The 27094-nt window shown below is 36.9% G+C and overlaps 1 long non-coding RNA gene across 1 annotated transcript in view; it reads left to right on the plus strand.

The window, feature by feature from the left end:
- LOC311427575 overlaps positions 1-27094 on the plus strand; it is a 228662-nt gene that overhangs the window by 188524 nt on the left and 13044 nt on the right. Inside the window, exon 6 of the long non-coding RNA XR_014687435.1 lies at positions 11232-11337. This is a non-coding gene — a long non-coding RNA (uncharacterized lncRNA). The remainder of the gene's footprint in view (positions 1-11231; positions 11338-27094) is intronic.

Below are 27094 nucleotides of genomic sequence, written 5' to 3' on the forward strand. Positions count from 1 at the left end.
CTGCTTTGGACAAGATGTTTGATATGGAGTATTTTGCTTTTATACCATGATGCATATCCTGATCGTCCCTCTCCTTCCTCCATTTTGTCTAGTAAACTAACCTAACAAGATAACCTAATCTAAGTTGCGATCATGCCTATCAGCTTGAACTCATCACTGGAAAGAACATCAAAGATGAGACTGTAGATTGGTGCCAGAACTCTCTGACCCCTCTTGATCAACAAGTTTTGTCATTTAATTTTGTGGCCATGCATTTTCTTCTAAAGGCCGGGAAATGCTTCAACTGCTGTTGCTAGGTTTGTCTTCTTTCCCACAGAGGAGGGGTAGTTTTGTTTAATACAGAATCTAGTTTCAGTCACAGACACTCAGTAGGAAGTAGTGAAATAAAGCACAGGAGGTGAACCGTAACATACCTATGCCTTCTCACCAATTTGAAGTGACAGCCTGGTATGTTTCCTAAAGCAAAATGCAGCTACTTAACATTCTTATAAATCATCTCACAATTACCATGATCCACAAAAGGACACAGCCTCAGGTTAGCATTCAGAAAACCCATCTTGTCACAGGCAGCTGAAGATTCTCAAGAACTTTATTAGGAGAAAGAATATATTAAAGTATTGGGAAGAAATAATTACTAAGTGAGCTATTGAACTAGAAAATCTTCCAAGAGATGCTGAAAGAAACCTAATAAATTGAAAACGATACCCCTTATACTGACACCGCCTCCCTTCCTGGTTGGTCAAAGGAATTGAAATACACCCAGCTTCTTACAGCAACCACTAAAAATGGAAAAAAAAAAAAAAAAAAAAGTAAAATAAAATTACCAGTTTCTACCAAAATTCTTTATTCATTCAAAGGTAACCCTCTGAATTAAAGTCTGCTAAGGTTTGATTTTCTTTCCCAGACTCCCTGATTAGCCTGTCTCCCATGATTAGCCATGGATGCATACTCTCATGTTGCACTAGAGCAGATCAAAGAGGAAAAGCAGTCTAGCACATCATATTGGATGAAATCCATTCAGAAAACTCTGTCCTCAAGGAATCTGAGCATCTGTGGATATACAGACAGGGAACAGGAAGGTCAGGAAAAGGTAAATTAAAGCCCCCTTTTAGAAGCTGGCACAGGTCCCTAGATCAAGTTTGCATAACCCTAGACACACCACATGGCACGACTTTGTTAACACCATGGTGTTGAATTGATCTGACTCCATAGAACACATATCTCTCATATTTGTAGGTAGCATCAGTATTACACAGAATGAAAATAATTCAGCACAAAGTGTTTCTGGCAGAAGACACACAACAAGCAGCATTGAGAAAGATATGTATGCAGCTAAACCCCATCCTGAGGAGAGGAGCTAAAGGGACTGAAAAAGGAGAGGAGCCAAAAAGTCTGAGACCGATCCTGGTAATTCTGCAAAACTGAATTTTAGGTTTCATGAATTTGGATCTTTCATTCACAATTTAAGTCCATCTAATGTATAATTTAAAATTAACAAAAATGTGACATTTTGATACTCCTATGTGTGTTTTATGAGAACTGGAATAAAATCTTTGGTCAGTATCATATCAGTTTTAAGATAAAGATAGATGACACAGTGAATGTGTAAGACTAAATTAAGATAAGTCTTTCTCTGAACCTGGGAGGGAAAGGTAGCACTTAAACAACTTTTCACATAAGAGATGTAACACAAAATAAAGACAAGAGACACTTAAAACACTTCTGACCAAGATAAATGAAGCATATGGAAGGTGATCTGAAACGATGAAAGACTTCCCTTCAAAAAAGCTAAAATTAGTACTAGAAGAACAAAAGGAAGGCAGAATAGCACTAACTTACATTTTGCATTTCCTTCAGATAACATCTGGACACTACCAGCATTCTGTATACATGTTCTATTTCCCTATTTGCCTTCTGACATCCAACCAAAAATGCTGCTTCTAACTCTGATTCTACCCCTCCAAGGCAGTATTTTATTTTATTTTTTTTCTGTTTTGGATTGATTTGTACACTAATGACTCTTAAGTCATCTATCAGGTATGTGTTGTACATTGCCTCACTTGCTAGATCCTGGGCTGTGCTGGGAACAGAATAAGAATGGATTTCAGTCACTTAACTCAGAGTGAAGAGTTGGACTTGATGATCCTCATATGTCCCTTCCAGCTCAGTATATTCTATGACTGAAGAGGACTGAGATAGTAAGACCTATCAAAGTAATAAAAGACTCCAAGCAGTTGAAATTGATATAAAAATTATGTAATTATTTACTTTGCCAAAGGAATTAACAGTTTCAGGATACACTTGGACATGATTACTATAAGCCAACTTTGTTGTCTGTCTTTACTGAAGTTTTTTTTTTGTTTGTTTGTTTGTTTTGTGCTTTTTTTTTTTTACAAGATGGATCACCAAAAATATTCCTATTTTGCATTATGCTGAGAGAGATCTTGGCTGATTAAGGCAGCTTCTTCCTAAGATGAATAAACAGTCATGGTTGCATGTAAGCATACTACACTTGGATGCTATCAACATATAGGACTCTCCTTCTGAGTGCAGCTGCTAGATCTGGGTTCTGATATGTTATGGTAATTAACTATGTGAGTACTAGTTCCCCAGAAGAGCAGCTGAGGAAATACCTCACACTGAGATATTCCTTCTTGATCTTTCTAGATGCATCCTTTGGAGAGAAGAGCTATATGTTGGGTAGAGAAAAACATTCACCTTCCTAACTTTCACTTTCCTGCACGGATTTTATTAGGAAACAAGCTTTAAAACATTCAAGGTTTTTTTTGTTTGTTTGTTTGTTTTTGTTTGTTTGTTTGTTTGTTTGTGGATAAAGGCCATAAATTGAACTGGACTATGAACACACAATTACAGTTGTTCAGTCACTACTGCATTATAAGGAATCCACGACATATGATTGCTGTTTGCAGTAACCTACCATGTAAGAATAATATTTTCTTGAGTATAGAATCATAGAATCATAGAATATCCTGAGTTGGAAGGGACCCTTAAGGATCATCAAGTCCAACTCTTGACACCGCACAGGTCTACCCAAAAGTTCAGACCATGTGCCTAAGTGCACAGTCCAATCTCTTCTTAAATTCAGACAGGCTCGGTGCAGTGACCACTTCCCTGGGGAGCCTGTTCCAGTGTGCAACCACCCTCTCTGTGAAGAACCCCCTCCTGATGTCAAGCCTAAATTTCCCCTGCCTCAGCTTAACCCCGTTCCCGCGGGTCCTGTCACTAGTGTTAATGGAGAAAAGGTCTCCTGCCTCTCGACATTCCCTTACGAGGAAGTTGTAGACTGTGATGAGGTCTCCCCTCAGCCTCCTCTTCTCCAGGCTGAACAGGCCCAGTGACCTCAGCCGTTCTTCGTACGTCTTCCCCTCCAGGCCTTTCACCATCTTCGTAGCCCTCCTCCGGACACTTTCCAACAGTTTCATGTCCTTTTTAGACTGTGGTGCCCAGAACTGCACACAGTACTCGAGGTGAGGCCGCACCAGCGCAGAGTAGAGCGGGACAATCACCTCCCTTGACCTACTAGCGATGCCATGCTTGATGCACCCCAGGACACGGTTGGCCCTCCTGGCTGCCAGGGCACACTGCTGGCTCATATTCAACTTGCTGTCTACCACGACCCCCAGATCCCTCTCTTCTAGGCTGTTCTCCAGCGTCTCATCGCCCAGTCTGTACATGCAGCCAGGGTTTCCCCGTCCCAGGTGCAGAACCCGGCACTTGCTCTTATTGAACTACATGCGGTTGGTGATCGCCCAGCTCTCCAACCTGTCCAGATCCCTCTGTAAGGCCTTTACGCCCTCATTTGAGTCCACAACTCCTCCAAATTTGGTGTCATCAGCAAACTTGCTCAAAATACCCTCTATTCCTACATCCAGATTGTTTATAAAAATATCGAAAAGTACCGGCCCTAAAACGGAGCCTTGAGGGACCCCACTGGTGACCGCCCGCCAGCCTGACACAGCCCCATTTACCATAACCCTTTGGGACCTGCCCGTTAGCCAATTGCTCACCCATCGTATGATGTTTTTATTTAGCTGTATGGTGGACATTTTGTCCAGTAGGATCCTATGGGAAACCATGTCAAAAGCCTTGCTGAAGTCCAAAAAAATCACATCAGCTGGTTTTCCTTGGTCCACCATACGGGTGATCTTATCATAAAAGGAAATCAGGTTAGTTAGGCAGGACCTACCCTTCACAAACCTATGCTGGCTGGGACCAATGACTGCTTTGTCCCGTGTGAATGCAGTAGTGTGAATGCAGTAGTGTGAACAGAGCTTTATGAGTCATGAAGTTTTTCTCAAAGGCTAAAAGAGAGCCTGGAAGACATATTTTTTTTTTCCTCAGATACATCTGAAATGAGGAGTGACTTTCTGAAACAAGCTCTTCTTCCCAAAGGTCAGATAAGGTAATCTGAAAGACCTAATTACATGAGCTAAATGATACTGCATAAACTACTGTATATACATTATTTATTTTTCTTGGAAATAAGCAATGAATTCAAGTGTGTAAAAAGACAGTGTCAAGATAAATAGAGAAGCGGATATTGTACAGTAGAGGATAGACTTGTTTCAGCTGTGCATTTTATAGTCTAGCACAACAGCAGTCACTCCCCTTTCCACACTTCTGGAAGGACTGAACAGCATGGCAACCTATGAACACGGTGATGAACATAGTCCTACAAGGCAAGTAGGACATTGTCCAGCAAGGCTAAAGTTCAGAAACACATTTTAACAAAATTATTGCCACTGCTTTTTCAGTTGAGCATTTAAGAGATGAGAAGTTCACAGACAGATTTTATTTTTTTATTTATACCCCAAAGATGGGTTTTACATGTCATTTGAGAGAATTCAGAATCAACGCATTAACATGTTAGTATAGCAAGAAAATCACCAGGCGCTTATTCTGCTTTTACCAGGATGTTAGCAGACTGACTGGGAGAATTTTATATAACTTGTATGAGGGCCAGTTACATTCATATTAGACTACCAGAAGCATTTATTTGTTCTTCTATATAAAAGCCACAGAGTAGATGCCAAAAACCTGGTACACTTATGAGTTCCCATATACAATGTTGAGTTTAGCTTGCCAGAATGTTATAGCCCCTTGGATTCCTTATTTCTGTAGTAACAGGTTTTTTCTTAGATGAAATCTGTATAAGAATTATACAAACAGACTATTACATATCTGAGATGGTACTTATTTATTTTTTTAATATTCAACAGATATTTATTTCAAATGTATTTTCATATATATAACTTAAGACTAAAACAAGGATTTCAACATTGGGTTGCACTGCCACTTTTGGTATCCTGGAAGTAATGGAAAGACATTTAGGTCATAGGGGATCATGCTTTTGCTCCCAAGCCAACAGCTTATTGACATAACTAGAAAACTTTAGGCTTTTGAGTAACTGTTTTCAGCTGTCTGAAGAACTTTACAAAGTTCTCAGTGGTCACAGATGAGAAGAAAAACCTTAAAAGTAAAGCCTTGTCTAGTTTAAGTCTTCCAGCCCCAGCAGAAATGTTTTGATGTAGATGCATACAACTTTTAACAGTGCAGCTCATTCTGCCTTTTTTTCTACTGCAATTCTGAGCTAAGGGCTAATTTCTGCTAACTGCCAGGTGTGAAATAAATGGGAGCTCTATTTATAGGTAAACTTCCTGTGACCCATGGAAAAACATTCTTTTGTTTCCTCTTATATTTTTTGCCTGTTTAAAATCTCAAGAAAACCATTTTTTATTATTTTTTTTTTAGTCTGTTAAAGATTTCAACCTGTTATATAACTATGCACTAGTCGGAAATTCTTTAAATGATCACCATGAAAATTCCTGTGTAAGGTTGTACCAAGTGGTTCAGAACACCTGTTAACCTGAAAATGTTATACACGTTTCTCATGACTTTATCATCTTTTTCATTTCTGTAAGCACATATTTTTGGCTCATAAAAGAGCATAGTACATTTAGGCTGTAAAGGAATACTGAAAACAGAAAAGAAATAGAGGCAGTTATATTTCTAAGGAAATCTGAAAACCTAGAACAGAGTTATTTCTTATATTATTCATGCCATTCTGTTTTTCCAGTTGCCTGGGTTAAATTTTGCCTTCATCCATCACCGTCTCTCTACTCCTAGCTTTTTTTATTTCCATCAGTAAAAAGAAGCAGACTTCCAATTCAGAGACCTCAAGCATATATTTTCCTTGGAAATTGGTAGTATAAAACTCCCAGTCAAATATTCTCAGTATCCTAGCAATAAATACAGCACAGAACATGAGTTTTATGACAGTCAGAGGTACAAAAGAATAAAAGGCTATGTTGGTGGGGTTAATTGTCACACCACCATCTCCACCTAAACAACCTTTACAGTAAATGGGGAGAGATGGATGGGTTGGTTGCCCAAACTACCTTAGGTGCCTATTTTAGAAAGAGATGAACATCAATTCAGAAGTGTCAACATTTTTTTCCAGGTTATGAATCTGTTCATATCAAAGTTTGGCTGGGACACTGACAGAAAAGACTTTGGGACACTTTTCTTGGCAAATAATTTCAGAAGAAGCTTAGTCTTGAATTTCCAACTTGCTGTTTCTAGCCTGTGGAATCCCAGGAAACTAATAGTGTATGTTTTATGTTCATAACAAAGATAAATACAGGATTTAATCTCTTGAATTGTTTTGCTAGGAGCTGCATTGTTCAAAGTTTAAGTCAAGACAAGCTTTTTATGAAGTAAACTCATCTGGAGTCTGAGAGATTAGAGGGAGAACATGTTAGCACAGAAACCTCTACATAAACCCCAGAGCACTAACATAGTGGCAACATATCCACCAGATTTAGTATTAACCTGGAATTCTGAAGACAAAAATAGCAAGCCATTTGCACTGAAATTAGCCTTAGTACCATTCAGACTTAGACAGCTGCAACCAGCTTTCTAAGAAAAGCAAAAATCTATCATCCTTCTTACCCAAATACGTGAATTATAGGAGAGCCATATACGCAGAAGTCAGCAGTAGTTGTCATAAGCTGTCACTACCTCCAAGTCCCATAAGCTGTCACTACCTTCAAGTCCCATAAGAGAGAACCTAGGAATGATAATTAACAATAATTCTTTTAGAAGCTTTCACTATAAAATTCTAAATCCTGAAGAACAGTCAACTTTTACCAATTTCCCAGTCATACAAAATATTGGAATTATTGAAAAGGGTCTATAAGGCTAGATTTTATTATTGTTTTCACTATAGTGTTTACTTCAAGAGATTTTAACCTATCTGCAAAACTTCTCTGCTTTCATCTTTACCCCCTACAATAGTTTATTTGATAGATATGTCCAATAAACATTTATTGGAAGCTTATTGAACTTAAAGTAGGTTTGTACACTTTAAGGGTAAAACAAGCCTAAATATAGGACAATTTGCACAGTGTAATGGTACATGGTTCATTTCACTAATGCAAGTAGACCCCCCATCCCACCCACATATCTGATCTCTTCAGATACTTACATGGACCCATGTTAATGCTGGCATAAGACCTTCTTGTAAGTTATTGTTACCAAAGTCTGTCACCATGTAGCATTGCAGAATGCCACTTCCACTAAATTGAGATCTAGGATTAGACTCCAGCAGCAGGTCCAAATTACAATCCTTCCTCCACCTTCCCACTATCTCTGTTTTTTTTCAAAACACCCCATACATGAATGTTGCAGATACTTTTTTGTTTCCCCTATCCATGGCTATTGTGATATTTCAGTGAGTTTAGTCTTGATATTACTGCTCTCTGCATGTCTTGCCATAGGGAGTGGTTGAATTACATTATATTACTGAGTTTAATAAACCCAAACTTAGTGTTAATATTCCACTGTTTCTAACATTAATTTACATGATGTTTCTCTCATTTCTTACCTGAAATTCATTTATCCTTAAGGCTCCAAAGAGTCCATAGAAGTTAAAATTAGCATTTGTTCTGGTTTTATTATTATTTCTTTACACATACATGTTTTGTTGCACTACTTCATTCTGGGGAATTGTTGATACCAAAACTTGACAGAATTCTTGTTTTGTTGGAAATAAAATTGAAACAGTAACATGCATTACAGGAGAGAAACTCTGATGGAACTACTATCTGCTGTGATACAACTTCAAGAAATGCTTCTTTGGCTCTAGCTCATTTCAACCTTTCCAGAGCTGGGAGCTCAGGATACCTCCCTGCTTTTCCACAGGTTTATTTTAAAGTTTTCCCAGAAAACTTTCATTTTTGGTTAATATTTTCTGCAAAATACATTTTATTTAACCTAGCATTAAGTATTTTGGATTTTTTTTCCCCTCGGTTAGACTGCACTGGAACATTTCCTTGCATTTTGCCTTGTTTTTGTGTGCTCTGTCTGTGTGAGATTACATGAGGTTTTCCTTAACTTGAAAATCTTATCTTTTGTTGATGGGAGTAACCTCTCTATTTTTAGAGCATAATGCAAGACCCATCTTTTCTCATGATCCTTTCCTCAGTAACAAAGAATGACATCATGCCCCAGGGATACTTTTAGGAAAATAATCAGACCTTTAGTAACAAGATATCAAAGATTAAATCAAAGACAGAGGGAAATTGAGGCCTTTTACAAGATGCAACTGCACAAGCAACTCCTGCTTATACCCATTGTGATCTGGAGAGTCAAGAAACCAGTAGAAACAATGTAATGGGAGCTTACCTTTCAGCAATCGAGTACACTCCTGGCTCACAGATTATAGAGCTACTTGGGCTTTTCTAGACTATGCACATCAAAGCTGCAACTGCACCCTTTGACTACAGGGCAGTCAAAAGACCATTTTCACTTACAGGGGTTCATGAAGGCCACCAATCAGAGGGATAAGGACCAACATCTGCCAACACCACCATGAAAGTAGCATTCTCTAACAGTCCCACTGAAAATACCACATACACTCCATGAAATACAGCACAGCTTTGCCTTTTTAACAGTGGGTCAGGTAGAAGGCACTCAGATATTGCAGTCAATTTAAGGAGTATGAAAACCTTGAAATTAAACAAATACAGAACTCTTTCATATGACTTACATGAATTAGCATTTAGAGTCTTCAGGCAGAAACATGTTGGTAGGAGGTTTTATTCATGGGGAAGGGGAAATTGTAATAGTTTTGCTACGTGAAGTGGAGCCTCCTTACTGTGGGAAAGGTTAAAAAGCAAGGAGGAACACTCCTGCCCAGCTGGCTGTAAGGAAGCAGACACTCCATCACGGGCCCTGTCTGAGGAACCTGACTGAACTCGGTTATCAGGATAAGAATTAAATTTAGGGCAGACAGAGAAATCCAAAGGGGAATATTATGCTAGTTAAGGACAATAGGCATTTGTGAAGTACTGTATAAATTTACTATGACAACAAAGCCTCACTGACACTTTCTTCATTAAAGTGACAGACATTACTACCACACATCTGTTTCCCACCTGAGGCAAGTGACTTACTTACTTCAAATCTGCAGAAGTATACATAGCACAAAACTTTTCCTCAGTAACCAAAAGAGCTCATAAGTTATCATCTCTGAACAATGGTTAGTATGCAATGGATTCTCCCACTCATGAGCTACAAATACATTGCATGCCATTAGGAGTTTTTAATAATTTTGTCATTTAGTCCTTTCAAAAATCTTTTTAGATTTCTGCAATATGTTCAGCTGTGAAAATGGCATGTATCCAATGTTAACAATAGACTCCAGTCTATGAATCATCAGAGGAAGAAAAAAAGCCAGAAGAGTAATATTTAGTCATATTGGTTGGAATACACTAGAACAAGCAAATATGACCCTATCCATCAGCATTCCAGAGACTGTTTCCCTGTACAACACTCCTAAAATCAGTGAGAATTTTGCCAAAGGATACCCTGTTTTTTTTTCAAAGAATCTTGAGACTAACATTTTTAAAATCAAATAATATATTTGTGAAATCCTAACACAGCTTTTGCTGAAAAGCCTCCTCAGTACTGGAAGCCTTACATACATGTATATATATATATATATATATTTGCATTTGTGTGTATATTTATATATTATTTGTGGGGGGGGGGAGGGGGTGAAAGAGGGACAGCACAGAGCGCTATGGTCTACCATGCTGCACATGGTACTAAAGACTCTGTATCAACTCCAGTGGAAGTCCTTAAAGACTGAAAATTGAGTGTCATACTGTTTGAGCAGTAGATGTCAGAGATGTTATAAAAAGCTTTTCATGAACAAAGTGCTCATTACAAGTCTGTCTAGAGATAGTCAAAAGGAAAATCTGTTTACACAAACAAATCTCATGTCAGCTCACTTTAGGCAGTCTGTAAGGTACTGCCTCTGCCAAGTCAGGTCTGCAGCCCAGAACCCTTCTCCTTCCCCTCAAAGCATTGAACAAGTTCAATTCTTGTCACTGAAGAGAGTCAGTGCTGGTATCTTATTTTACATTGTATCCAAAGCATATTTGCAAGGAAGCAGGAAACCCAAGTTCAACTACTTTTCCTTGCTTGAGAGGTTTCAAAGCTTACATCTCCATATGCAAACACCCCGACTACTATTAGCTACACTGTATGAGAAATCTGTGTTTCATCCTGTTAAAGCTGTTCTGCTGCACAGAGAATGGACTAAAGATTAGATTTGACCTTAAAGAGAAAACAAGTGGCAACCTGATCTGATAGCCAGGTAATCATAAGACCTCATAGAGGGGAAGAGTCCTAATTCCTAAGAATGATTTAGACATTTTATCTACCAACCTTTGCACAAACTCAAGTAATATGCAGAGCAGCCTATATCCTGATACCTAGGGCAGGATGATTGATGTGGGTTTGACCTCTCTCCAGCAGAGGATAGAACTGAACCTGAAAGCCTCAAAATTTCACCTAGTGTTTGCCGTTTCTTATATCATCAGCAAATATTTCCAGGTTAGACCTTTCATACTTACTTCTTCAACAGGTCTCAGTTTTTCATCATGTTGTAACCTAACCAGTTGTAACAAAGCATCAGGTTTGTGGAAAGGGGTGGCAGGAGCTGAGCACAAAGCACCAGCTTATCACCATTAAGTTAGCCAAGAATTTCTGCTATTTTTTTTAATTAGTGTTTTGAAACACGTGTATTCTCTGACTAGAGATTTATTATTAGATTTATTATTTTTATTAAGACAGCTCTTCTTGCCCACAGAGCATGTACCAAAACATACTCTAGTCTTAACACTTTCTCCTCTTTTTTTTAGCATGCAAACAGCAGCTGCTGCTTGGAAGGACAGCCTTGAGAAGCCAGCAGGAGTAGAAACAGCTACATCGCCAATGGTCCTAATCTAGTATGCAACAGTGTTTAAGGTGAATATCACTCTTCACAGTGAATATCTGAAAGAATGGTCAAGGACTGAGTTTGTAAACTATCACTTATCCAAAATCCAGAGAAAGCCAGTGGCTTTTTTTTTTTTTTTGTTCATTTCTGAGCTCTAACAAGCATTTAAATAATTTTTCAATGACTAAAAAAATTTACTTCAGAGAAAAATATAACCACTAAATTTCAAGACTAGAACCACTCATGAACTAGAGCTTGAAAAAAAGGAATGTAACATATAAATTTAAATGATTCCATTTAGAAACATGTCTTTACATTAAACAAACCTAAATCTAACAAAAGAATGAATTAACAGAGGCAGTTTAAAGTTGGAGAAAGCATTTTACATGTTCTGAAAATCTGGACTCACTCAAATAATGGAGGTTAGAGGGATAGGGGTGAGATTGTTTTAGCTTAAAGCAAAGCAAGTTCAGTGGCTAATTATTTGATTTAGGTTCTTCACCCTACTTCCCCTCTTCCCTTCTTTTACAAGTACACGATCCTGGCAAGTTATTGCAAAGTAAAGAGGCAATGCTTTCCGTTACAGCTTTGGCAGGACATCAGTGGTTAGCTATTGCCTTGAAGGAGCCTTCCTGAAGAAATTTACTGTGAAACAGCAGCATCTTTTTCCTCTGAAACAAAATGAAAACAGCAATTATACCACAGATGGGAAATACTCCTGCTGTTCCTATGCATGGCTGCAAGTGTTCAGTTTTGAAAACTGAACAGCAAGATAGCTACAAGATAGATTGTCTAACCAACTTTCTGCTTTTGAGTGCTTCATCCCATACATAACAACAATTCCAAAGTCTGTCAAATCAAGTAATAGCAGACGTTACTTATTTAAATGCTGATAACATATTTCAGAGATAATCTGCTATTAACTCCTTGCACCCATTAGCTTGTGGTTAGATTTATCCTCCTGTATGCAGAAAGTTCTCTTCTGAATGGCACTGGATTTGCATCTGCCAATTCCTCTTCATATCAATGAAATTTCATGGGAACAGCAAAGCACTTGTCTGCAAGTGATTGAACTATGAGCTTCTCAACACCTAGAAATGCTGTCATGAATAAGTAAGACCTCGTCTGAGTGAGGTACCCATTACATTGAGTACTTCAGGAGTGAAGTTTATAGACAGCTTCACTGAGAAGCATTTTTGTTGGTGCTATTTGTCCCCACCTCTCATTCTTTTTTTTAAGATCAAACCTTGGACCGGGAGTCCTGTTCCAGAGCACTAACAATTCTGTTTGCTGTGCAGGACTGAAGAGCCTAGTCCCACCAAAACTGGACAGCAGCCCAAATTTCTTGGAAACCTTCACAGGCAGCCAGCCCAGTGAGGGAACACAAAACTATCTGCCTCACCACTTAACATTTTGAAACTCTGGAGGTCCCCATCTGCGAGACTCAGCAAATTCACGTAACAGAGTTGCAAATCAAAGTGCTGGAATTGTAGACTGCAGGCTCAGTAATATACTGGGGCTGCTCTGGAACCATGGGCTCCTGGCAGTCCAGACACACCAGACACACATAATCTCCTTGTTGGGCTCAGGGAGAAACATGGAAAGGATTCCTGCAGACTCTGGAGAGACACTGCCTCTCCTGATATTTCTGGTTTCAAAGAGTCAGCAAGTGTAGATGAGATCAAACTTTTTTTTTTTTTTTTTTTTTTTTGTGAACAGCTTTAGTTATTACTACAAAACTGTGCCATCAAATCTATTGCATCACTTCTGCTGCTTAGCACCCTTGATCTTGTCCTTTCTGCAGGAAAGAGAATTGACTGTATGCAAAGAAATAAATTGGACTCACTCAAATCATATATTTTTGTCCGTTGAGCCACACAGCCCAACAAAAAGTATTTTATAGCCCAGTAATTAAGTTCCTTATACTTTTTGAGTACACAAATTGTTTCAAATTCACTGTCCCAGTCTCTGAAGTCTTCTGACTTTATGCAGGGGAAGATATAATAGAAGTGACTGCTTTCCCTAGCTGCTTCAGTGTGCTTAGACTATTGTAGCTTGTTGATCCAGAGACGAGCACCCTGCTCCATGGCAGTCCTATGTCTTTCCAGGTTGGTATTTGTTCCACAGTAAAATGACCGCTCTCCTCTTTGGTCATACAAAAGTGGAGTGGTACAGATTTTGATCAGTTTTCCAGTATATTTATGAGGTGAGATTCAGTAGGAAAGCTGGTATTTTTCACTGGATCTAGGGTGTGCAAATAAAGGGAAATAAAACACCAAGTTCTTCAGCTGAGAGTTGTGCCAGTGCCATAGAGGTGTTAAGGGCACAAAAAAACCTGGAGTTGTCATGGCATTTCCTTGGCATGAGGGTTCTTGGGCTCAGAGCAGATTGCTTGATCTAGATAGCAAGGCCAGGAGTTCTTACATTTGAAGCTAGTCATGCTCTCACAGAACAAGACTTACTTACTGAAAAAAAAAAAATATGCGGAAAATTCCTACCTAGCCAGCAGTTCTACTTAAGATGTTTTAGCTTCAACAAAGCAATGTATTTTAATGAACTCATTTAGTCAAAACGTTCTCTCTAGTTTAACTTTTCATGCTTGCTGACACATCAAGAATACAAGTACAGTCAGTACCTGTGCTAGACTAGTTCTTGCAGTATAAGGAGAAAGTGCTGAGATCATGATTAGCATATTTGACATAAGCTACAGTGATGCAGTGGGTGACATCTTAGAAACCCAGCCTTACAACAAACTCCATCTTATGGTATTTGACTTCAGAAAAAAATAGTTTTTATACATAGAGTGCTCCTGTAAAGCTATGTACTTTGTTTCCTTATTCTGCCAGAAAATACAAGGAAGCTGGTTTAAAGCCTGCAGTCTGCTCTACTGGTTTCCCCACCGTGCATGCAAAACCAGATCTGTGGTACAGTTTTTCCTATGCTCCTTTGCATGCATGCCTTCTGCTTAAAAACCACACAAGCAAAAACTGAGTTGCCAGGATTATGGAGCATGAAGTAATTTATAGGAACTAGCACAGCATTAATCACAGCATTTCTCCCCCTCCCTTTGAAAAAAAATGCTGAATCTTCCTCTCCCCCCTTCCAAAAAAACCACTTTCATAATAAATGGCAAGCTCAGTATCTTTTTCTCCACCAAAGAGAAAGAACGTGCAGCACAAATGCTGAGAAAGCCAGAAGAGGAAAAAATTTACATTTATGAGGCCAATCAAAAACTCTGAAGGGCAAAAACATACAATATTTTTATATAAGTAACAAAAACTGATCTGTACTCCTTGGTTTTAACAGCTCTGTTACACTCTGAATTGGGGATAAACTTCCCACTTTCAGGTATCCACTGCTGCAGTCACTCAGACCCACTGGTGGGAGCGAGGCTGGGGACAAGTCCCCGCTGGGGCACGCCAGGCCTCCCCCACCACCTGTCATATGGTGGGGCACAGCAACTCTCTGTAACAAAAGTGACAAAATATAGAAAGGGCCAGTCAATCACCTGTCAGATTAGATTATCATCTGCTTACCTTTGGCAGTCTTAGGAATCATATACCTTGTACTCATTAACATTGAATAACAGTGAGGGCAGCAGCCAGGTGTTAGGATGGTGACCCAGGCTGTAATATAAACGAGCTGGCCTGGATTGCCCACAGGTATAGAGAGGAAAATGTTAAACAAAGAAGGCAAGGTTTTCCCTTCAGAGGCAATCCTAAAAAAAAATGCTTAATTAAGGCATTGTGAGGCCTTCTGCTATTGAAAATGATACTGCCCTTGGAATAAGATACAAAAAGAATATACTGATGACTATGTGGATTTAAAAAGTCCAAGAGATTTTCTGAGAGGGACATGTTCAGCCAGCATCCTAGTCAAAATTTATTTTGGGAATATACATCATGTGTACAGCAATGTACACAGTTTAATCTGGAAGAAGTGGTTTTGTTTTGTTTTGGTTTTGGTTTTGTTTTTGTTTTTTTTTTTGTTTTTCATTCTTTCCCTTTCCAGCAGACTTCTGCTATGTTTGTGATAATTGCATTACCAGATCCTTTTGTGGGGTATTTCTGCCTGAGTCTTTACCTACTGCAGCCATTTATTGGCCTCTCCTTTCTAAGTGTAGAATTTTATTATTTTCTGCCAAATTCCATGTTTTAAGATTTTGGAATTACTTTCCATTTTGTCAAGACCATTTTGAATCCTGACCCCATCCTCCAGTGTTTACAAACTTCATCTTTGCTTTTGTGATACCAGATTTTTTGACTATATCCTCTCTTCCATCAGTTATTTGGAGTTCAGTGCCCCTATGAATTGCTATTTAAAAACAGTAAAAGAAAATAAAATATTACTTACAAAATCTAGATGTATTTTTCATCAATGAAAATATTTGTAAATTGTTTATGATTGAAGTGATACTTTTTTTTTTCTTGTGTTTAATTTGCTTTATTGTATTCTTAAAATACAGTTAGGAAGGAAAAATACAGATTGCTTTGTATGTGTTGTGTGAGCTTAAAGAGCTGAGTAAGTCTGTCAGGAAAAGCTGTTTTGTATTTGCTAACTAAGCCTGCTAATTTTTCTACATATATTTCATAGTTTGTGAATTGTATCTTTATACGGCTCATACTTTCATGTTTCTCCCTTGAGTTCCCCTGGTTTAATAATGTAGAGAGCAGCGTCCTTACATATATTGCCTTCTCTAAAAGTTACTTCCTCAGCATCTTCCAAGTTTAATTCCCTAATAGATATTAAAAACAACAACATAGTACCTCTTCTGTGACCATGATAACATGGTATTTATGACCAATAAGCATTATTACCTGGGGTAAACTGATTTATACGATACAGAGAGTCATGAATGTCACCATTGCTGGAGAATATAGCCAACTAATCTCAGAGCTTCTGACAGTCTCTTTTGCACCATATTTCTGTCTGTATTCAGTAATTGCTCACAATGCATACAGGTGAAGATTGCTGTTTTTTATTCTGAAGTGATGGAAATAACATAATGAAGTTGTAATTAATTAATCTTATAGTACAGTAGAACTGTAACCTCCAAAGAGCAAAGCACACTGGTCTAGATCCATCCAGTCCAAAATTAGAGATTATATATATGAAGAACCTGTTTAACCTGAGCCCTTTCTGTAGCCCACAGAAACTGTCCTTTACTTATTTTTCTGACTGAGGACAGCATAGAGCTGACAAAATCTTAAGACATAAATTTCTGCTAGGTACCTAATGTTAGGTTGGCTGGATTTGCATCTGAAATCTGTACATTTCTGTGAGGGTCAATGTAATAGAATTTGCCCTTGCTGGTGTGATTATCAATTTGTAACAATGTGTTTATTATTGAGAAAGTAAGAGAATGTTTCCCCATGCTGTGAAGGTCTGGAAAACATGATGATAATGAACTAATTTTGAATTATCTAATCATCACACGAAAAGTCTCAAGGGAGTTTTAGTAAACTTGGGATAATCAAGTGACCTTGGCAGAATTGTTTCAGCTCCCAGATGTTTGAAACATGGACAGCTGATAAAGTACCAAGGAGATATTCACTGCCATTGTCAGGACACAGGTCTCTAGCAAGTGCAGCTTACAGTGTTTTCCTCAGGAGAAGTAACACACATGACACAATTAAAAGAATAGAAAAAGATATGTATGGAAAGAAACAGATAGCCAGCCATTGTCTTATTTATGGAAGGGTGGTAGTTTTACTATTCTCAGGACTTTTCCTGTTCTTATTTCTCAAGCCTACTGAAACAAAAAATCAAATGTGTTCTGTAATTCCAGCAATGTCACATACATACATATCCACACAGCTTAACAGTGTCTCTGTTCTCTCCCTATCTCAGTTTTATTGGATTTTATTCTGTGTTTTCCTCTACTGAAAATGTGCACTGTAAATTCCTGGGTACAGTGATACTTGAGTCCAAGATTTCAAGTCCAGCCAGAAATGGTTATTTAAAAATCCACATCAGTATTTGCCAAGAGTTGTGAATAGGACTGCTTGCATGCTTAACTGCACGCACACATGGTGGGGGGGGTTTCCCTGCCTAAGGTTGGACAGGATGTTATTTTTCTTCAAAGAAGAGGGAAACAAGAACAGTTGTTGAAAACTGGGAAAACCTAGAAAAATATTTGACAATAGAACTTAGCAAAAATGAATGTTTTTACACAATGGACTTTCTTAGTAAGAGAGAAGGTTTTAGAGACTTCTGGTCATTTTAAATTCCTCCCCCAACTTTCTTGGGCAGAAGTCCAAAATCAACAGGACACGTACATTGCTAATAAGTGGCAATCAACATAGACTAAAATCTGTGACCTTTCTGAGCTCTGTATGTACCCATTACTGGAGTTTGGAATTACAAGCATCACCAAGAAAGACTTTTATAATTTTGCGGGTATTTGTACGAAGTCCTTGTTCTTGCTGAATCCAGCCAACATTGTAAAATGTTCTAAATGTCTATGTTTGCACTGTCTACTGGATGCTCTACAAGCTTAGCACTTGACACTTTTTTGGCTATTGTATTTTCTCCTCTTTCACAGATGTCAATTATCATTCTTTTAAAACATGCTGTCTGTGGTAGTGTTCACAGAGGAATCAAGGTGCTGTTTCCTTCTGCCTTTTTTTTAGCTTAGGAGTATGCAAAGTTATCATGACTGTGGAAAAATTTTGTCTAGTAGAAAAAAAAAAAAAAAAAAGAACACCAAATACAATAAAATAAAATTCATTCAGATTTCATTACCCTTCCTATGAAGACAGTATGGGCTGTGAACAGTAGGCTGCAGACCAGATGAAATCCCATCAAATTAGCATCTGTGTGATGTTGTCTCTGCAGATGCGTTACTAAATCACTCTTGCTAGCTGTAATATGAAGAAACACAGCAAATCCATACAATACTTCTGTACATTAATGACCACAAAGAAACATATCTTCATAAAATAATAGTAATAACATAAAGTTTGTTTTGTATCTGTGCTTCTGTCTAACTGTCATCTGAAATTACTAAAATTCCAGATGCATGTTATGGGAAATTGTGCAACTAAAATATTTTATATCCCTTTCAGAGAAGTTTCAGGATGTTTAAACCCAATCCTGACCTCACAAAATGAAAAAAGATCCTGACAGTTTCTAATCAGTTGAAATACTGCATTTTGATAACTTCTCCGTTTAAAATGTTTTACATTTTGTTTTATATATATATTTATGTACATATATATATATATACATATATATATATATATAAAAGTAGCTTTAAAACACAACTAAAATAGAAGTTTTCCTGAAATTTGAAATGACATCTGTTGACATTACAGTCTGTCTTCCTAAAGCAAAATTGCCACATTTTGTAGGTTTACATTTAATCAACACTTGTGGTGTTGGGTTTTGTGTTGATCCTGTTTCTTTTTTTTTTTTTCTTTTTCTTTTTCTTTTTTTTTTTTTTTTTTTCCTGTTTTGTTTTGTTTCAATCAGAAAGCTGTTGGAAAGATATTTCTCAGTTCTAATTTAGGGTCATGGAAAAGATGTATTATCGGCGGTAATAGTTGTAAGTACCTCCCTGACTCCACAGTCATGAAGGACTTGGTGGGAGAGGCTAAGCAGAAGATGCCTTCTGTTTCTTTGAGCTGCACACAGCTTAAATTGTGTTCTAAGTATGGTAAATATATAAAGTAATGAATATTTGTAAGGACGTAATACCAACAGAAACCACTGTTCCTTTTATGAATGTACCATGGCAAATTCCCTGTACACATATTAGAACAAAATCTTTATCACAGGTATACTCCACAAAAGAAATAAAAATAAAATAAAATAAAATAAAATAAAATAAAATAAAATAAAATAAAATAAAATAAAATAAAATAAAATAAAATAAAATAAAATAAAAAATCTAACTATTACAAAGTTTTATTTCTCATGCTTTTCTGAAATGAGGATGGAAGTGTGGCTTTCTCAGGGGCTCTATCCAAACTGCTGTAATTGAAACACCACGCACTAGAACCCAACAGGTTCTTGACAGCCTCCTTACCACACCTTGAGAAACTGAGATTTCAGCAGTATTGGAAGAAAAAAAAAAAAAAATTACTGAAAACTACAGCTTCCAAGATCAGTGAAGATTTACCCTTTGGGGTGTGAATGGGAATCTTGTGTGGTGAAAGTGTTTAGATTTGTGTCTAATTAGGCAAAGATTGAACTGAAACTTTTCCAGTGGCAGTCATAACCTCTTCTCACTCAATCCTTTGGCTTCAAGAATGAATAACAACATCTGTGACACCTTATCCTCTCTACTTGCATGACTGTTTCCCTCTGCTACCCAGTATCACATTTTCTGAACACCAGCAATCTGGAAGCTTAGAATTTTCCTACTTGTGTGTGAGTGTGTGTGTGTAGACAAAGTCCTTCCTTCGCACTTAGTTGCATGTTTCATTTTCATCAAGCTAAAATGAAAAAATAGGAACCTGATATATTTTTCTATTATATGATGTTGAATATTTTATCTATTATTTGCCAGCAAGTAGTTACTACTTGCCAGCAAGTAGTTTGCCAGCATTAGTAATATTCATTTAGCAATAATGAGATTCCTTGTAGTTTATTATTATTATTATTATTATTAATAATAATAATAATAATAATAATTTATTTTTGGCTCTGCTTACTGAGAATTACCCCTGGTGTGCAACAACTTGTTTCTGTTACATGTGTTTAATTTTAATATGCTTGCAGGGATTAGCAGCTCAGCAATTGCTGCCAATGAAGTACTATAATAGATGGGGTTAAATCATGCAGGGAAATACTAATAAAATACTTTGGCTGATGCACGGAGTCATATTGAAGAAAGTGTAACCTTCATTCAAATTAATTTGACCAGTTCAGAGAGACACTATCTTTCCTGAAGTTCACTGTGATTTTTCAGGGCTTCTACATTTGAAATCACATCTAATGGTATAATACCATAAAGCACATGAACAATTGGCAAGGTCACTTCAGATAGCCTTATTGTTTTTTTTTTATATTCAATGAGATAGCCCTTCAATAGTGAGAAATATGATATCCAGGAATTCCAGCTTGCCCTCCTGTAATCTCCTTCACAGAGCATAACAAAGAACAATTGTGTGAAGCACAATGACCTCAGAAGCTTGAAAGCCCTCAAGCTATTTATGAATGTGGACCGGAGAGGCTACGTATGCATTCAGGATGAAGAAACCTTGACCAGGGAGAGCTCATTTTAGTTGTGAATTATTTTTGTATGAGGAAGCTTTGGATGAAAACGGAAGTGCAAGTACTGCAATATTGAAGTCAATGACAGACACACTCATTTTTGCATTAGTTCTGAGAGGGTATCATACTTTTTCAGAGATTAAGGACAGCAGATGTGACATTCAGTGTATCTGTCCTTGATAATCTTAATGTATGTTATTATGAAGAGCCCTTGCACACCTATATCAGTGGAGATCTGAACTAATAAGAGATTTCTCCTAGCATTTACTGTAATAAAAGAAGATTACCTTGACTTTATGAACTGATAGCTCTGTTTATACATGGAAAAACAACAACACACTTCTTGGTTAAGCCACCTGCCTATGTCTGCAGCTTTCTGTCAAGCAAGGAATTGCATACCAAATTCTCTATTGTAAATGAGCTGTGATGTGTCTGTTCGACAGATAATAGGTGCTAATATGTTCTTGATTGTGCGCATACCTGGATAGAAATCTTTTCCACAGTTAAAGGAGAATCTGTGGGCTGGATCAAAAGAAATATCTGTTACACACATTTGCCACTCAAGCTGCTGTCAGCTCAAAACGAAGTAAGGGGTTGTAACTATGCTTCTGTGATTTATGGCATCTGCAACCAAGTGTGTTATCATCACTGTTGTATTCTGTAAAAGCAACCTCTCACATACCTTCCATCCTGAAAATGATTTCACCTCTAGGAATTTTAAAACACATTAATATATATATATATATTCATTAAAACACACACACAAAAAGACACCATGACTTTATTCAGACTGTAAGAAAACACAAATCACCAGGAAAGTTTGAAATGGAAAGAGATGGATGCAGACAAGGCCAGAAAATATTTTAGGAATATTATACTTAGGAGAAAACATCAGAGAGATTAAAGATGGGAAACAATAGATGTTTGGTAATGTCAATCCAGAAAGAGACAATGTTGGATGTATCCTTGTTGTCTGTGTTAACAGGGAGTTTTCAAAAAGAGTATACTGAGAGAGTATGGTAGATTCAGTATGTGAGAATTGCATATAATTAAAAACAGGCAAATGCTAAATTCTGAAGTTACATTTTCATAGCAGGATTTTGTTGATTATATAAACATTGTCACTATGTAAATCTTCATTATGACCTTGCTACCTAGATAAAATACTAGATAACTTTCAAATTCATCTTTCAGTTCTCAACTGTTAACTACTCTGCTAAAATTTCTGGATTCTATTTCTGGATTCTATTTTTCTCATTCACCATCCCAAAATAAGGCTTGTATGCTGGTATATGCTGACTCCAGCTAAGCCTTACAAGATAGATCATAGAATCATTGAATGGTTTGTGTTGGAAGAAACTTCAAAGACTGTCTGATTACAACCCACTGCAATAGGCAGGGACACCTCCCACTAGATCAGGTTGCTCCAAGCCCCATCCAGGCTAGAACACTTCCAAGGATGGGGTATCTGTGGGTCAAAAATTTACTGAGGTGCACGCTAACAGTTAAACAACAATTGCAGGACACTATTTGGTCAATGTCCTGGCTCTGTTTATTACACTAATGTAGATGTTCGTCAATTACACCAGTTACAAACCTTCTAAGAGATTTGCAGAAAGGCATAAGATTGGGAACTTCCCCATGTAGGGGAAGACATATCTGCTTTGGTCTCTGTGTAGTACCACACCCAGACTATTTTCTTTTTAATCGCACAATGGCTATCATGTCTGTGTGTGCAGCAAACATGAATAACAAACCAACTTTTTCTCCTCTCCCTCCTGCCTCTCAGCACACGTACACATACTCTAAGTCAATCCTCAGGAAAAACAAAACAATTCTGTGAAACAAGCCAATTCAAAATAATACAATGAATCCACCAAAATAGCCTGTAAGAATGACGAGGAGGAAATGATTTCATTTTTGCTTTATCCAGGGGGTGCTCTTGCATAACCTGTTCACCATACACAACAGCTAAGTTCCAGTCACATGCAAGGTATATTTGAAAACAGTGATGAGAACACAAGTTAAATGATGTGAAAAATAAATAAATAAATAAATAAATAAATAAACAAACAAACGATCACTATTTTTTCCAGGAACCAATTAGAAGTTTTCTCTCCCTCTTCTGAAATTATATAAAGTTTAAGTTAAAATGCACATAGGATAGTAATTTATGAATGACTGCAAGCCTGAAAATGAAACATCATGTGAATCCTGGATATGAACTTTTTTTTTAATTTTTCCTAGTAACTTAGATCTTATGAACTCTTGTTTAAACTTTCACAATATTACCTATTTGTTCAAATTGCATTTGATGCAAATATTACACAAATTTACCAGGCTGGTCATCTGTATCCAGAACTTTTACTAAAAAGTAGATTTATTATCTGTGATTATATATTTTTTTTTCAAATGCCTCTATTGTGCTGCAGAGAATGCAGTACCTATTTAGTACCCTTATTGAGAAATGAGGATTATCAGCTTTGCTGAGAACGTGGTTTCTAGGATTTTGAAACAGCAACAAAAACATAAACACAAGGACATGACCTCGTAGAAACTTCTGAAAACATGTATTTTAAACATGCTACTTCATCTCTCACAGGTCCGTTTGAACACTGTTATGATGTCCTTTGTGCTCTGTGCCCCAGCTGGCAGGCGGCAGCAAGCTCTCCCAGCTGGCTTGTCAGGAGGTACAGTGCAGCAGGCTGACACAGAGCTCTCGGCACTGCTGTGCTGGAGCAGTCTCTGCCACCCTTATGTCCAGACACTAAACCACATTTTCTTTCCCAGCCTCCCTAATTCTTCCAATATCTTGCAGAACTGTCAGGTCAGTAAGTCCTGAAAGGCATAGGTCTTTCCTCTGTGAGTTTGGGAGTAAAAGAAAAAAAAAAGAGGAGATACTAAAGTCACACAACAGCAAAGAATCACTTCCTTAAGTGATTCCTTGTCAGTCCAGGGAGAGTTTTAGGAAAGCAAATGTCCTTTAACCATTTTTGAAAAGTAGACCTGTTTATAAGTCTGGATTGTAAAAAAAGTTGGCTAACTTTTTCACTCAGTCTAATAAAATCAACTTTATTCTTTTATACTCTACAATGTCTTGCTGTCCTTAATGGATTTTTTTTTCTTTAATTACTTAAAAAACATGATAGGGAAATAATCTGTGTGTATATACATGTATACATACATACATACATACATACATACATACATATATATAAAATACATTTGGAAGTTCCTCCATTGATTTCTGAGATGATAAACTGTTTGTAATATATTTATAAATACACTCATTAAAGCAAAGATTACTCATGACGGGATCCACATCTGAGCACAGAATCCAGCTATCTCTCAGAATATCATAATGATTACCTTTGGGGGCAATATTCTGACACATTATCATAAATTCAAAGGAATACATAAAAAGCAAAACTCGAGTCATGTCTCTTGTGTTTCCACTGGTTGTCTGTGTTCACTGTAACCCAGCAGGTGAATTAAACATTTTAAAGAATCAGTATGAACTGTTGTCCAAGGTAAAACAGAACAGTTCCTTTTAGGGATTCTGAAAAAGCTCAGTACATTTATATAGAATAATTATCTTCCTTTTTCCTGAGCTTTGATTTTACTTCTCAGGACTGGAAGATGAACTGATAAAATGATAACCTAAAAGATAACCTACTTTCTGTACTGTTAGCATGAACAAAAGAAGAAAAGAAAAGGAAAATCTGAAAAATTACATTCTTATGTGATTTCCAGGTTTATGTTTCTGGTTGAAGTTGGCCAACAGTCTAATGTGTTTCATTAATGTAATAGATGGGTGAAAGCCAAAACAAGCTAGATAGTTTTAGATAAACACTGATACAAAATGACCTTTCAGGAGACTCTCAAAATCCATTGTTGGTGATCCTGGCATAAAAAATCTTCTTAATGTTAGGTTCTTTAACATCTATTAATTGGCAATGTTTTCAAATAGAATAAGGTTTTGATTTGGTGGGGGATGGCATTGGTACATGATATATGAGAAGTCACTTTTCCATCTCCCATTGTATTTAAAAGGAACAATATTATTCTCATCTGTGTCTGCAAATGCCAATGTTTTTAATATAGTCAGGATCAAAAGGTTAAAATTACCATGTTCCTGTGCCATTGATTAAAAAAAATAAAAAAAAATAATAAAATCTGTAAACCCTACAAACCTTACAGAATACTGATGAATGCACACTTATGCTCTTTTTTTTTTTTTTTTTTTTTTTGTGAATATTACCAATGGACAAGATGTTTTGCAACTATTTCTTTGAAATTTGTGTTTAGTTCAATAGTATTCTTGCCACTCTCACTTTTTCTTTGACTGTTTTATTGCTAACTTTTTGTATAATGTTGACTACCCACGCAATCCCTGAGTGGAAGGAAATGGTAGGTTCTTTAAGTAAGATATGCAATCAGATTTGTATACCATCAGCAGAATGAGAATTATTATCTGAAGACACTTGAGAAGGATTTTGAATAAGTCTAAGAAATATATTAAAAAACAAAACAAAACAACAACAAAAACAAAACAAAACAAAAAACACACAACAACAAAAATAATTTAAGTAACAAAGTAAATAGAAATCAAAATTGCTGACATAAATTATAGCAAGTTAATGACAAGGGAGAATTCTCATGTCTCTCCTCACCAATCACACTAATTGTTTTTATATTCATTTTATGAAAAATGCCACAGTATACATAAGACTAATAGAAAAATAATTTTGTTTGGATTTAGGGGAGAAATGGGAGTAAGCTATGTTTCTTTTTTAGTGTGAGCTATTTTAGTAAAATAGATTTTGCATTAGAAACTGACTTTCTAATGTAGGTCATGAAATGTAGTTAGTCTGCATTGGAAGTTTTCTTTCAGAATTTATCCTTTTTTTTGTGTGTGTGTGTGTGTGCACATTTTGAACTTCTAACTATTAAACACATTAATTTATGACTTAAGATTGCATATGGAATGGTAAATTTGCCTAGCAGATTAATGCTTTCGCGTTAAGTTTGGCTATCTTAAACAGATTTCATGATCTCCTCATTGTCCATGAAGTATTTTTATAACAAATGCAATCTGAGAGGAATTGTGTCTAAGCAAACAGATTCTCCTGCAAGAGCACATACAGCAAGTGTAGCTTACTTTGAATATGGTTAATTGACATTCATTATTTTTGCAGTGTTTTTTTTTTTTTATTTATTTATTGTTATTTTTGGGGGAAATATTTATCAGCAATATTTTTTCTATTTCCCTTGGAATAAGAATCCCTCTAGAAGCAAGTCCTCCCATGGTCTTTCTAAAAGATATGGTCAATTTAAAAGTGAAAAATATCAAAGAATTATCTCCAAATCAGGGCTGAAAAACAAAAACAAAACAAAACAACAACAACAAACACAACAAAAACCAAACCAAACCAAAACAAACCAAACCAACCAACCAAACAAAAAGTGCTAGGCTCCTATCCTCTTCTTGCTTTTTGTTTCATTTTGTTTTTATTTGAGCTATACTGTGAACTATAACCCTTTCATATAGATACTGTAGTGTCACAAGATGCAATAACTACCTTAATATTCATGGTTTTATTATCAATTCACCAAATGCCCTGCAAACTGGACCTGCCTGCCTAGTTTTGGGCTGATGTTTCCTCTGACTTTGTCAAGGCACAGCCCATTTCACAGCAGAAACACGGAAAGTTTCAGCCTGGGCACAGGTTTGCTGCCTTCCATATCATATTGTCACCATGGTGTTAAGGAGCCTCTTGCATTCACATTCAATCAGCATTCTCTGTATTTTAGCACAATTTTTGTCTAATTTTGCCCTTTAGATTTAAGTGTTTCGAACCAACCTTCACTGACACCAGTTTCTCTTCACAAGAACTTCAACATACAGCATTGATCCTCTGAATAATAAATTTATTAGCTACACAAAATAGAGAATATGACTAACTCCTTTGGATTTTGAATTCCACTGAAAGCAGCACGTACATTGGTCAGACTGGGGTCATTAAGATTTTGCACAGAAACATAACAGTAACTGCCTGGAAAATGTCTCAGAACAGTGGAGAGCCCCTTCAGGGCTTGTTTTGAGGGGATCTGAGAGAGAAGAAAACAAGACAGCAGATCAAAACAAGACAGAGATTAGAATGTCTATAGCTAGGAAATGATATAAAGTCTTCCTAGTTGATAAGAATTTCCCACTGTAAACAGAATGCCATTCACGTAATCTGTTATTCCTCTCAGAAGTGACAAAAAAAAATCAGCAAAAGAGAACACAACAATGGGCTGACAATGCATAATATTTCTCCTGCTTGTCTTTATGTTATGTAGAAACTGAAGTGGGGTGACAGCTAGATGTTAGCTCCATGTTGGACTTTGCATCTCTTTCTGGTAGTAGAAATTAAAACACTACAAAACAGGCAGCTGTGCAAAAGATTTGAGGGATGCGCCTGCCTTTGCATAGGAGTTGATTCTTAGTGTCTGAACTCTCTCTAACCGTATGATCACTGCTCTGAAGATTTCTTGCTGTCCTGATGCTGTCTTATCCTGTGG

This window comes from Aythya ferina (genome assembly GCF_964211825.1).
Source record: "Aythya ferina genome assembly, chromosome: Z".
Taxonomy (NCBI): domain Eukaryota; kingdom Metazoa; phylum Chordata; class Aves; order Anseriformes; family Anatidae; genus Aythya; species Aythya ferina.